This window comes from Cherax quadricarinatus, chromosome 33, assembly GCF_038502225.1.
Source record: "Cherax quadricarinatus isolate ZL_2023a chromosome 33, ASM3850222v1, whole genome shotgun sequence".
Taxonomy (NCBI): Eukaryota; Metazoa; Arthropoda; class Malacostraca; order Decapoda; family Parastacidae; genus Cherax; species Cherax quadricarinatus.
The window spans coordinates 14,247,952-14,262,967 of NC_091324.1; the positions used below are offsets into that span (position 1 = coordinate 14,247,952).

Here is a 15,016-nt window from a genome sequence, read left to right on the forward strand (position 1 = left end):
GGCCAGCTCGGAGACACGCACTCCACTTTCATACTTATCAATGATCTCTTTCTTCATCTCTATAGTAATTCTCACCCTTATTGCTGTAGGGTTGGCACTAGAAGCTTTCTTGGGGCCCATGGTCACTTATTTTGCAGATAAAATCACCAGAAACACTGTAATAATACGAAATGTTCCGATTGTATGCTTGGATGTTACCGCGGAGGCTGGCTGGTAAACAATGCCATCGGCAGAACATGTGAGGTTCTGTAGACTGGTTTAAGTCCTACCTTAGCAACAGGAGACAAATAGTCAAAATCAACAAAACACAATCAGAACCCCTGCCGATAACATGTGGAGTTCCCCAAGGTAGTATTCTGGGTCCCTTACTATTCTTATGTTATGTCAATGATATGCCTATCAGTGTCAAGTGCAAACTCCTACTGTATGCAGATGACAGTGCTCTGTTAGTGACAGGTAAAGACCCACAAGATATTGCTAATGTTTTAACACTGGAACTGGAGTCCTGCAGCAAATGGTTAGTAGACAACAAACTATCATTACACCTAGGGAAAACTGAAGCCATTCTCTTTGGAACGAAACATAAACTGAGAAGGGTAAATAATTATAATGTTCAGTGTAATGGGGAGTCCATCACTTTGGTTTCATCAGTTAAATATCTGGGAATCCCCTTTGACCCATGCATGTCAGGAGAATTGATAGGGAACAGTGTAGTAAAGAAAGCGAATGCCAGGCTGAAGTTCCTGTATAGACAAGCACGGTGTCTACCTACTGAGGCTCGCAGGACCCTATGTCTAGCCCTTATACAATGCCATATGGATTACGCTTGCTCTTCTTGGTACTCTGCCTTGACAAAAAAACTGAAAGATAGATTGCAAATCACCCAGAACAAAATCGTAAGATTCATCCTGGGGCTGGGACCAAGAGAACATGTAGGCCAGGATGAATTACAGCAGTTGGATATGCTGAATGTTGAAGACAGAGTAAAACAACTGAAGCTAAATCATGTTTATAAAATTGCTCATGAACAGTGTCCAGAATATCTTGCTGTCAATTTTGTCAAGGTTGGGAACCAAAGCAATCATAGTACTAGGGGGAGAGAGCACAACTTTGTAGTACCCACAGTCAGTGGCCAGGCTTCAAACACCTTTTATTGTACAGCAATAAAGGAATGGAACAGACTACCCACAAATGTCAAGGCCAGTCATAGCTTGAACCAGTTCAAGAAGACTGCCAAAAAGTGTCTGATGAACGAAGCAACAGAAAGGGAGGGGAATGATTTTCTATTTTTTAGCTAAAATACGTGTAAATTTTACCTTATCCCTAGTAATGACCCTCGTATTGTAGATAGTCTTAATGACCCTCGTGTAGTAGATAGTCTTTTTAGTATGATAATAAGATGTTATCTTCATTATAGAATAATAAGAAAATATTATAACCTTTATATTATAATAATAAGGTAAAAGGACCCCAATGGAAATAAGTCACTCTGTCTGACTTTTTTGGGTTATCCTAGGTTCTCTACACATATGCTGCTATGTATGATAATTCTATGTAACTGTATTGTGTATACCTGAATAAATTTACTTACTTACTTACTAAGGGCGCACATTAGACGCGTCTCGGACGAACAGCGTTGAGCGGGTTTTTTAGCGGTATGCGAGGCAAAATCTTGGCGATAAAATGTAGCGGTATGCGGATTTAACGTTATATGATGCCAACGGTATGCGGGGGTCCACTGTAAAAGGTATCACTGTACATCCCTCCGGCTCTTTTAACTAATCTAGCAAAAAATAGTATACACTTAGACAAAAAAGGATAAAGTGTGCAGTAACACAGCAGAGCCATACTCCCAGAGGGAAACTATAGGCTTAGCATGCCATGTGCAAAAAAAAAAAAAAAAAAAAAAAAATTGTCAGAGGAAAGTCTCCCTGATAATAGTGTCATACATAGTGTTATAGTGTATATCACAGTGGTACTGTAGTGTATAGATAAGATACCATAATAAATGCTGTGGTGAAAATTTAGACAGAAGTGTTAGGCCTAATAGATAGATAACTCGTAAACAGTTGCCAGCAGTCACCAGGATCCTACCCTGCAGGTCAGCTGTACGTATTAATAATGTTCCTAAACCTGCTAATGTACCTGACCATGCAGGTCAGCTGTATTAACCCTTTCAGGGTTTCCGACGTACAGTGGACCCCCGCATAGCGAACTTAATCCATGCAAGAGGGCTGGTCGTTATGCGAAATGTTCGCTATGCGAATTAATTTTCCCCATAAGAAATAATGGAAATAAAATTAATCCGTGCAAGACACCCAAAAGTATGAAAAAAATTTTTTTTACCACAAAAAAATGTTAATTTTAGTACACACAAACTGAAAAAGGCATGCACAATTACATGACACTTACTTTTATTGAAGATCTGGTGATGATTGATGGGATGGGAGGAGGGGAGAGAGAGTGTTAGTGTTTAGAAGGGGAATCCCCTTCCATTAGGACTTGAGGTAGCAAGTCCTTTTCTGGGGTTACTTCCCTTCTTCTTTTAATGCCACTAGGACCAGCTTCAGAGTCACTGGACTTCTTTCGCACAACATATCTGTCCATAGTGGCCTGTACCTCTCGTTCCTTTATGACTTTCCTAAAGTGTTTCACAACAGTGTCATTGTAATAGTCACTAGCACGGCTTGCAATAGCTGTGTGAGGGTGATTTTCATCAAAAAAGGTTTGCACTTCAAGCCATTTTGCACACATTTCCTTAATCTTTGAAGTAGGCAATTCCTTCAATTTCTCTCTCCCCTCCTCTGAACCAGTTTCCCCAGGTCTGGCCTCTTGCTCTTGAAGTTGATCTATCAGCTCATCAGTGGTTAGTTCTTCATTGTCCTCCTCCACCAACTCTTCCACATCCTCCCCACTAACCTCCAACCCCAAGGACTTCCCCAATTCCACAATTGATTCCTCAACTGGTATACTACTCCTCTCAGGGTTAGCCTCAAACCCTTCAAAATCCCTTTTGTCTACACATTCTGGCCACAGTTTCTTCCAAGCAGAGTTCAAGGTTCTCTTAGTCACTCCCTCCCAAGCCTTACCTATAAGGTTTACACAACTGAGGATATTAAAGTGATCCTTCCAAAACTCTTTTAGAGTCAATCCAGTGTCTGTGGTCACTTCAAAGCACTTTTGAAACAGAGCTTTTGTGTACAGTTTCTTGAAGTTGGAAATGACCTGCTGGTCCATGGGCTGCAGGAGAGGAGTGGTATTAGGAGGCAAAAACTTCACCTTAATGAAGCTCATGTCCCCATAAAGTCGCTCTGCCACGTCTGTAGGATGACCAGGGGCATTGTCTAACACCAGGAGGCACTTAAGGTCTAATTTCTTTTCAGTTAGGTAATCTTTCACATTGGGGGCAAATGCATGGTGTAACCAGTTATAGAAAAATTCCCTAGTGACCCATGCCTTACTGTTTGCCCTCCACAGCACACACAAATTATCCTTGAGGACATTCTTTTGCCTGAACGCTCTGGGAGTTTCAGAGTGATACACTAATAAAGGCTTAACTTTGCAATCACCAGTAGCATTGGCACACATGAGAAGAGTAAGCCTGTCTTTCATAGGCTTATGTCCTGGGAGTGCCTTTTCCTCCTGAGTAATGTAGGTCCTGCTTGGCATTTTCTTCCAGAACAGGCCTGTTTCATCACAATTAAACACTTGTTCAGGTTCCAGTCCTTCAGTTTCTATGTACTCCTTGAATTCATGCACATATTTTTCAGCCGCTTTGTGGTCCGAACTGGCAGCCTCACCATGCCGTATCACACTATGGATGCCACTACGCTTCTTAAATCTCTCAAACCAACCTTTGCTGGCCTTAAATTCACTCACATCATCACTAGTTGCAGGCATTTTTTTAATTAAATCGTCATGCAACTTCCTAGCCTTTTCACATATGATCGCTTGAGAGACGCTATCTCCTGCTAGCTGTTTTTCATTTATCCACACCAATAAGAGTCTCTCAACATCTTCCATCACTTGCGATCTTTGTTTCGAAAACACAGTTAAACCTTTGGCAACAACAGCTTCCTTGATTGCCGTTTTCTTGCCCACAATAGAAGCGATGGTTGATTTTGGTTTCTTGTACAACCTGACCAGGTCGGTGATACGTACTCCACTTTCATACTTATCAATGATTTCTTTCTTAATTTCAATGGGTATTCTTACCCTTTGAGGTGTAGGGTTGGCACTAGAAGCTTTCTTGGGGCCCATGGTCACTTATTTTCCACAAACAGCACCGAAAACACTGTAATAATACGAAATATTCCGAGTGTATGCTTGAATGTTACCGCGGAGGCTAGCTGGTAAACAATGGGACGGGCGGCACATGTGAGGCTGGCTGAGGGCCCACATTGGACGCGTCTCGAACGAAGTTCGCTGAGCGGGTTTTTGTCTACTATGCGGGGCAAAATTTTAGCGGACAAAGCGTTCGCTATGCGGAATGTTCGCTATGCAAGGCGTTCGCTATGCGGGGGTCCACTGTACTAGTACGGCTTACGCATCAGGGTTATTCACGTACTAGTATGCCTAAATTCTAGCGCCTTCAAATCTAGCAAGAGAAAGCTGGTAGGCCTACATATGAAAGAATGGGTCTATGTGGTCAGTGTGCGCAGTATAAAAAAAATCCTGCAGCACACAGTGCGTAATGAGAAAAAAAAAAACTGACCATGTTTTTTATATAAAACAGCGACTTTGCATTGTATTTTTGTATGGTATTTATGGTTGTATTCTAGTTTTTCTGGTCTCATTTTATAGAATGGAAGACACACTACAGAAATTGAGATGATTTTTATTGGTTTCGCAATGAAAAGTACCTTGAAATTGAGCTCAAAGTAGCAGAAATGTTCGATTTTTGCCAAAGTTTGAAAGTAAACAAATCATGCCACGTGTCCAATAATTAGTAAGTCTAATATTCTTTCACAAGTGCGATGATATTATTTATACCATTTCTACACTAATGCAGTAGTCTGCATAACAGTAAATCTTCTAGTTTTTGTGAGAATAAAAATTCAAAGTGGAAAGCAAAAGAAATGTAAGAGGGGCCTGGGGACGTGAGTAATGAACAGAGGAAATATAATTTTAGTGCCAGGAATGTCTGTCTTGTTTATTCTGGACCCTATTTGGAAATTGGCATTTTTTGAAATTTGTGTGAAACTGGCAAAATTTCTAATTTCTGACCACTTTATTGGATAGTTGAAATCGGTAAATGGGTGGTTTCTTGTATTCATTCGATATAAAAAATGGAGTTCTAGCGTAATAGCTATGATTTTTGTCGACTGGTACATTGGAATTGGCTGAAAATAGGGCTCAAAGTGGGCAAAATCGCTGATGCGTAAACATCTTTGAGACCGCAAACTTTGCTAGAGCATAATTCTGTAGGTTTTCCATCAAATTTTATACTTTTGGTGTCATTATGATCAGGAAAAGATTCTCTATGTTTTCATTAGATTTTTTTTCCCCCCTGAAAAATTTTCAACCCTGAGAACAGGTTTTGGAGAGGGCCTCTCGACCCTGAAAGGGTTAATAATCTTCCTAAACCTGCTAGTGTACCTGACCTATAGTCTAGTGATACCATTGAGTAAAAATTCCTATTGAAATACAGATAGGTGCACTATCTTGAGGAAATACGAAAAGTATACAGTGTTGTATAAATACGATAAGCAGTGTAGAGTTGTCAGTAAATGCAGCATACACAACACAAGACCATTTACTGTCCATAAACCTTTTCATCAGTGTAGACATAGCTAATAACAGTAACAAAATGGTACTTAGTGTAGTGGAATAACGAACATTAGAAAATTCTTCCTTTTTGAAATACATGAAGTATACAGTCTTCCGTGGAAATACTACATAAAACCTGTAGTTGGCAGTGGTCACAATATACACAACGAAAAGCAAATATTTTTCCAGTAATCTTCACCAGTCACCCTACCATAGCTAACAATAGTGATAAAATAGCATTTGATGTGGTGGAGGTAAATAAAATCTAGTAAATACAGTGATCTGTAAGTGCCCAAAACTTCAGGCTATAAAAAGGTACCAGAGGTCACCAGTTGTTCATCATAGTAGGACCTGCCAGAAGTCGCCAGTTTTCTCCAACACACAAGTTATACTTTTTGTATCAAACTGAACACATATTACTCTGTTAAATAATATTCCAGTAGTTTTTCATGAGTTAGTCCAAAATCACTGACAGGATTTGTTCAAAATAAGTGATCCACTGACCGGATTTGTCCAAGTAATAAGTGAACCAATGTCCAGATTCAAAAGCTGAAAGAGTTTATAGATGCTCTTAACACCCAACTGGATTCGTTGAACAACTACGTATCCTCTGACCAGATTCATAAGCTGACGGGGTTTTTAGGTGCCCTTATTAACACCCAAACAGTTACTACTAGCAGCTGCAAGATTGTTTCAAACACATACACGTACAAATACAAATAGTTACAATTACAGATAGTCATATCTACACTTTAAGGAGTTTGTTAGTGGAATATACAGTACAACAACCAAAAAAAAAAAAAAAAAAAACACACCATCAAGTCCTGTGTAGCCTGCAACCAACCAAACAAATGGGCTACTGCATGGATTACATGCAACTTCTGTGAGAAATGGGCCCATGCATCTTGTGCAGATATTCAGGAATCATCTATAAGAGATATTAAACCAGGGAAGTGTTTCTGGGTATACCCGAATGAGATCCTCTTGTGGAAAAAAATCACATTGGTATTAAAAGATGAAAACATCAAAATGGCCTTCATAGAAAACCTGGCAACTTTCTATAACAGATGGGAAAATAAAAGGACTGGGCCAGATTGTGCTATTGCCTTTGGGGCAGTTGCTGTCCTGGTAGACAGTAACTGTAAGAATAGAGAAATGAAAGTTGGTGGCCTGGAGGGAGACAGGAGCACTAGTGGGGAAGCAGGTGTAGACAAGGACATGCAAAAACCAGTGTTACAAACTAGCAGTACCACGGGAGATAGCAAACAAGGAGATGCCCCTAGAAATACTGACGATAAAATACCAGAAATAACTGTTGAAGGCACCATTGGTAATAGAAGTGCTGAAGATAGTAATGAGACAAGAAAATGGAAACCAGTAGGGAATGTAGTTACAAAAGACCCAGGCAAACAGAAACCAGGCCTATGCAAATTCTATGCATTAGATATCTGTAGGCATGGAATATCTAGAAAAACAGATGGGACATGCAACTTGACCACCCCAGGAAATGCCGTGCCCATATCACAACAGGAGAATGCAACCTTCTTTCCTGTAAGCTTTTCCACCCCGAAATGTGTCACTCTTCAGGAAAGACAGCGCTATAACTTACATTGCCATGCACACCACCTAAAGGGGACAAGAAGATACAGAACATCCAGATCAGGGAAAAATCTGGGTAGCCACAACCAGTTCGGAGAGGTTTTTTAGTGCCAGGAAGGAAAAAAAGCTGGCAGGAAATGACAGAAATCGTACACCAGTGAAATCACAGTCGATGGGCTCCACTCCAAAACAACAGATATTAGTGCCAGGAAAAAAAGACACTTCCCCCATACCACCAGTCCAACGACATTCATCTTTGCAAATATGCAGGGTCTAAAGCCAGCAGCGAACAACACAATACTTTTCATCTGTGGACTGCTTACAGAGTCAAATGCAATGCTCGTGGTTTTCGCAGAGACCTACATAAAGTATCACATTGACAATAAATAATAATAATAATATCTTTATTTACTACAAGTACATGTACATGGTATACAGGCCTAGCTGACATCAGTGACATATTACTATATAGAAAGCCCCTTGTTATGCAGCGCATTTCGGACAAATTAGGGTTTGTCCCAGGATGCGACCCACACCAGTCGACTAACTTCCAGGTACCCATTTTACTGATGGGTGAACATAGACGACCGGTGTAAAGAAACATGCCCAATGTTTCTACCTGCGCTAGGAATCGAACACAGACCCTTGCCATGTGAAGCAAGAGCTTTAGTGACCAGGCCATGGGCTACAACCTATAGAGATAAGACAGAGTGAACAGGCAAAAGAGGGGGGGGGGGGTTAGCCTGTTTATCACAGAATCACTTGTATGCTCAGAACTGCTAAATGCCTCAAATGATGTAGTTGAAGTTTTGGCAGCAAAGATTGAGAACCAAAACCTGGTCATTGTGGTTGTATACAAACCTCCAGATGCAACTTCCCAACAATTCCAGGAATAGCTTGTGAAAATTGATCACTGTCTGGAAAATCTTCCAGCTCCTGCCCCAACATCTTGCTCCTGGGGGATTTCACCCTAAGGCACCTAAAATGGAGGAATGTAGCAAATAATGTTGTCACAGAGATAACGCCAGGAAGGAGCTCAGATGAAAACTCACACACACATGAGCTTTTAAATCTCTGCACCAAATTCACCTTAAACCAACAAATATAATAGAGCCTACAAGATTGGAGAATACACTGGGTGTCATCTTCACTAACAATGATGATCTGATATGAAATATTATCATATCAGCAACAATATATTCAGATCACAGCATAATAAAGGCTTAGACATGCATGCGCGGGGCCTCAGACTGACAAGATGTCATCAGTTACGAGGTAGCCTTCATGAAATTAAACTTCGATAACAAAAACATAAGGTGGAACCAAGTAAACCAGGTCCTAAATGATATAAACTGGGAAGATAGCCTAAGCAACATGGATCCAAACCTACATCTAGAACAAATTAACTTTGTGGCACTCGAGGTATGCTCAAGGCATATTCCTTTAAGGAAAAGGAGGAGAAGATGTAAACTAGAAAGAGAAAGGTGCTCCCTATACAGGCAAAGGCAAAGAATAACAGAGCGGCTAAAAGAGGCCAATATATCTGCAATACATAGGGAGGCACTGGTCAGGGAAATAGCAAGCATCGAACAAAAGCTAAAGGAATCTTACAGGAGTCAAGAGACATGGGAAGAACTAAAAGCTGTAAATGAAATTGAAAGAACCCCAAAACACTTCTTTTCTTATGCCAAATCAAAGTCGAGAACAACATCCAGTATTGGGCCCGTACTTAAACAAGATGGGTCCTACACAGATGACAGCAAGGAAATGAGCGAGCTACTCAAGTCCCAGTATGACTCGGTTTTTAGCAAGCTGCTAACCAGACTGAAAGTCGAAGACCTAAATGAATTTTTTATGAGAGAGAGCGAGAGAGAATTTGGCAGACTTGAACCTATCTGATATTACCATGACACCAAATGACTTGGAAAAGGTGATGAATGACATGCCTCTGCACTTTGTCCCAGGCTCAGGCTCATGGAACTCCGTGTTCATCAAGAACTGCAAGAAGCACGGGTTGTCCCACAACTGCTAAAAACAACAGATATAGCCTTACTCCACAAAGGGGGCGGTAAAGCAATAGCAAAGAACTACAGACTAATAGTGCTAACATCCCATATCATAAAAATCTTTGAAAGGGTTCTAAGAAGCAAGATTGCCAACTACATAGATACCCATCAGTTACACAACCCAGGGCAACATGGGTTTAGAGGAGGTTGCTCCTGTCTGTCCCAACTACTTGACCACTATGACAAGGTCCTGGATGCTCTAGAAGACAAACAGAATGCAGATGTAGTATACACAGACTTTGCAAAAGTCTTTGACAAGTGTGACCATGATGTAATAGCACCAAAAATGAGTGATAAAGGAATAACAGGAAAAATTGGTAGGTGGATCTATAATTTCCTAACAAAGAGAACACAAAGAGTAGTAGTAAACAGAGCAAAGTCTGAGGCAGCTACGATGAAAAGCTCTGTTCCTCAACCTCATATCTGACATAGACAGGGATGTAAGCCACAGCACCGTGCCTTCCTTTGCAGATGACACCTGGATTTGCATGACAGTGTCATCCATTGAAGACACTACAAGACTCCAGGCGGACATCAACCAAATCTTTAAATGGGCCGCAGAAAACAATATGACGTTCAGTGGTGAGAAATTTCAATTACTCTGATATGGAAAACGTGAGGAAATTAAAACTATATTGGGGTATAAAACAAATTCCAACCACACGCACAGTAGAGCAAAAAACTAATGTAAAAGATCTGGGAGTGATCACATCAGAAGAGCTCACCCACAAAGATCATAACATTGTATCAATCACATCTGCTAGAAAATTGCCAGGATGGATAATGAAAACCTTCAAAACTAGGGATGCCAAGCCCATGATGACACTCTTCAGGTCACTTGTTCTATCTAGGCTGGAATATTGCTGCACACTAACAGCACCTTTCAAGGTAGAAACTGCTGACCTAGAAAGTGTACAGAGAATCTTCATGGCACACACAACTGTGATAAAATGCCTCGGTTACTGGGAATGCTTGAAGTTCATCGACCTGTACTCCCTAGAATGCAAGTGAGAGAGATAAGTGGTTATACAGGTTGGCCATCACTAATCTGGCAATCAGTAATCCGGTTCTATCAGCAATCTGGCACTAATTTCGGCTAGCATAACTTCAAATTCCAGGGGTCACCACACCAACCTGTCGCTACTGTGTGGTGGTGCTACTTGCTGCATAAGTCATTCCACTTTATTTTTCTCCATTTATTGTTATAACCTGCTCATGGTTCCAATGAATAAAAGAAATGCTTCTCATTGTGTAAAGCACATACACCATACATTGTTCATAAAAGATAAATTGGCTTTGAAGCCACTGTCGGTCACCATGAGCTCAGCTCATTCAGATAAGCTGTGACCGGTAAATTTGGGCCTACATATGAGAGAAAATGTCTGCATGGTAAGTGTGCACTATATATAAAAAAAATCCTGCAGCACACAGTGCATATTGACAAAAAAACTGGGACTATGTTTATGGTATAAACTCAACATTGCTGTGTATTTTTGTATGGTTTGTATGGTTGTACAGTATTCTCGTTTTCTGGACTCATTTGATAAAATGGAAAATATATTACAGAAATAGATATGATTTTGATTGGTTTCATGCTGGACAGTACCTTAAAATTGAACTCAAAGTAGCAGAAATGTTTGATTTTTGCCAATGTTCAAGAGTAAACAAATGACATCACTCTCCAATACGTGTCCAACTGGCCGATCTGATACGAAGTCACGAGTAGGTTGACATTATTTATACAGTTACATTATTACAATAATACAGTAGTCTGCATAACAGTAAATCTTCTATTTTTTTGTGTGAATAAAAATTCAAAATGGAAAGCAGGCATAATATAAGAGGGGTCTGGAGATGTGACTAATGAACAGAGAAAATGCTATTTTAGTGCTAGGAATATCTGCAGTGTTTATTCTGGACCCTATTTTGAAATTGGCATCTTTTGAAATTTGTGTGAAATTGGCCAAATTGCCAATTTCTGACCACTTTATTGGATAGTTGAAATAGGCGAATGGGCAATTTCTTGTACTCAGTCAACAGAACAGAAGGAATACTAACAAAATAGCTATGAGTTTGGTAGACTGGAACAATTAAATGCTTAAATATCGCCATTGGGTTAAGTGTATTTTAACCTAACCACTCTGTAATCCGGCAAAATCACTAATCTGGCACCCTACAGGTCCCAAGATGCCCAATTAGTGATGGCCAACCTGTATACACTTGGAAAATCCTAGAGGGATTAGTACCAAACTTGCTCACGAAAATCACTCCCTATAAAAGCAAAAGACTCGGTAGATGATGCAACATCTCCCCCCCCCCATGAAAAACAGGTGCCACTAGCATGATAAGAGACAACACAATAAGTGTCAGGGGCCCAAGACTGTTCATCTGCCTCCCAGCATGCATAATGGGGATTACCAATAGACCCCTAGCTATCTTCAAGAAGGCACTGGACAGGCACCTAAAGTCCGTACCTAACCAGCCGGGCTGTGGTTTGTACATTGGGTTGCGTGTGGCCAACAGTAACAGCCTGGTTGATGAAGCCCTGATCTATCATGAGGCCTGGTCACAGACCAGACCGCTGGAGCATTGGCCCCCAAAACCCTCTCCAGGTATTACTTTGGAGTTTTTTACATTCCTAGTCCAGGGGCCTGCATTGGCTGGCAGTGCCCCTGCACAAGAAAAAGCCTGATATTGTCTAACTAAAATTTAAATTTGAAAATCTTATTTTAAAGGTAGTTACATTTGATGGAAACTAGTGGGTACGAAGGGAAGGGTACTAGTAATATTGGTAGAGGAAATTCTGATTCACAACAAATAATGTTGAAATTTTAGTCATAGAATCTCAAATAAACATAAAATTGTTAGTCATTGCATATACTTAATGAGGGATTACTTAATATAATAAGGGAACTATTACTGTTTTCAGCAATTGTTTTTTTAATTGAAGATTTAAACTACAGTACTGTATGAAGCAAAAAACTGGGCATCCTGTGAGGTTGGAATTAGAAATAAATGATTAGCAGAACTCCTTAACTGTAATAACTATTTTTTTTTTTAATAATTTGGCATATGCATGAAGTGACATGAGTGATTATAAAGACAAATACAGTACAGTGCTTTAAGGCATTATTTTAAAGAAACTTAATGGGATATCATACGTAAATACAGTATACAGTGGACCCCCGGTTTACGATATTATTTCATTCCAGAGGTATGTTCGGGTGCCATTACTGAACGAATTTGTTCCCATAAGGAATATTGTGAATTAGATTAGTCCATTTCAGACCCCCAAACATACATGTACAAACGCACTTACATAAATACACTTACATAATTGGTTGCATTGGGAGCTGATTGTAAAGCGGGGGTCCACTGTATGTACAAAGAGTTCTGTAACATTTAGGAAATTGGAATTAAACAGTGTACGTATTTCAAAATGGAGTAAAAGAAGAGATATTAAGCCTTTCAGGGTCCGTTCCGTAGATCTACGGCTTTACGTTCAGGGTCCAAACCGTAGATCTACGCCATGAGCTCAGCTCACTCTGATAAACTGTGAGTGGTACATTTGGGCCTAGATATGAGAGAATACATCTATGTGCTATGTGTGCACCACATAAAACAAATCCTGCAGCACACTGTGTATAATGAGAGAAAAAAACTGAGACCATGATTTTCGATTAAAACAGCGACTTTGCAGTGTTTTTCGTATGTTTTTTATAGTTGTATTTGCGATTTCTTGGTCTCATTTGATAGAATGGAAGACATATTACAGAAACAGAGATGGTTTTGATTGGTTTTAGCACTGGAAATGGCTTGAAACTGAGCTCAAAGTAGCAGAAATGTTAAATTTTTGCCGATGTTCAAGAGTAAACAAACGACCTCACACGTCTAATACACACCAGCTGGTGGGTCTAATATACATTCACAAATGTGGTGATGATATTTATACAATTATTACAATATTGCATAACAGTAAATCTTCTATTTTTTGGTGTGAATAAAAATTCATTATGTGAATAAAAAATCAAAATGGAATTTATTTATGAAGCCTCAAAACATAACTAATGAACAGAGGAAATGTTTAGTACCAGGAATACCTACATTGTTTATTCTGGACCCTATTTTGAAATTGGAATATTTTGAACTTTGTGTTAAATTGGCCAAATTACCAATTTTCCATCTTGTTGATATCTTTATGCTAAATGCTTATAACATATACAAGTTGAAGACCAACAAAACACCAAAATATGGTGAATTTTGTTTGTCAGTAATCAGACAAATAATCGCAAAGTACCAAGGAGCATCACCTGCAATAGACCAGCGCCCACGAAATTACCCACACACGTCATCTCGTTTCAGGCCTGGTGATCACTACCCCATACAACTGCCTCCTACTACTGCCAAGAAAAATGCTCAGAAGAGGTGTTATGTATGTACACATACCACAAAACTCCCAAAAACATGCAGAGACACTCGTTTTATGTGTGAGGAGTGTCAAGTGCCCCTCTGCATATACCCATGTTTCAAAGAGTTCCACAAGCTGCAACAGTTCTAGGAACATGTTTAGTGACTGTACATATGTATATATATTATGGAACAACAGTAATAAACATTGTTTTGTATTGTTTGTGTAAACAAAGTGTATACACAAACTAATAGTGATAAAGTTTGTTCAGTTATTGTGTTGTAAACAATGAGTGTATATTTGAACAATGCACCTTACATTGGTCTCACAGGCCACATAAGTTACTTGGAAAAGAAAAATATTGAAAAATGCAAGAAACCTTTGAATTAGAGTAAATAAAAGAATACCAGGTGGGCGACAGTCGCCGCTGTTGCCGTACGCACGTCACTTTCTGCAAACTTTGCGGCTCTATATCTCGGCAAGTACTGATGGCAAAAAATTTTTTTTTAGGCTTAAAACACTCAGAAAAATATTCCTAACATTTTCATAAGAAAAAATAATTTTTTTTTTTCAAATATCTGGCGACATAGAATGACAGTTTCAGAAAGGGGCCTGAAACAGTCAAAGGGTTAATGTAAGGTGCTGGAAAGCACTGAAAAATAAAGAAAGGACTTGGAAATATTATAGGAAGTGGGCCAATTCAGAGACATAAGAGATACAAACAAGCTAGAAATGAATACATACATGTAAGGAGGGAGGAAGAAAGAACTTCAAAAAAGAAATATTAGACAAGAGTAAGGTAGAACCAAATCTATTGTTAAAATTTGTATAAAAGTGAACTAAATGTTAAAGACAAAATACAAAGAATTAAGATTGACAAAAAAAATGAAGTGTAGGAAGAAATTTGTGAGTTACTAAATATTATCTCTATGTTTACAAAAGAAGATGCAGCACAGTACCAGTATTTTATGTGCAGCAGATGTAAATATCAGACAGTTGAGTTTCAGGATTTTCAGATAACTAAAGAGGTAGCAAAGAAATTGCTACTGCTGTAGTATGTACAGTAGTTAAGCTACCAGTAACACTGTACAAAAATTTATTTTGAACTAAAAGCTTTATTAACAAATGAAGTTATTAATGTATTTTAGAGTGGAGTATTTGGTTAGTGCAGCAT

General features: G+C 39.3%; 1 protein-coding gene across 6 annotated transcripts in view; it reads left to right on the forward strand.

Annotated features, from left to right (window-relative positions):
• mib2 (mind bomb 2) overlaps nt 1-15,016 on the forward strand; it is a 239,197-nt gene that overhangs the window by 156,100 nt on the left and 68,081 nt on the right. The gene's annotated exons all lie outside the window — the stretch shown is intronic.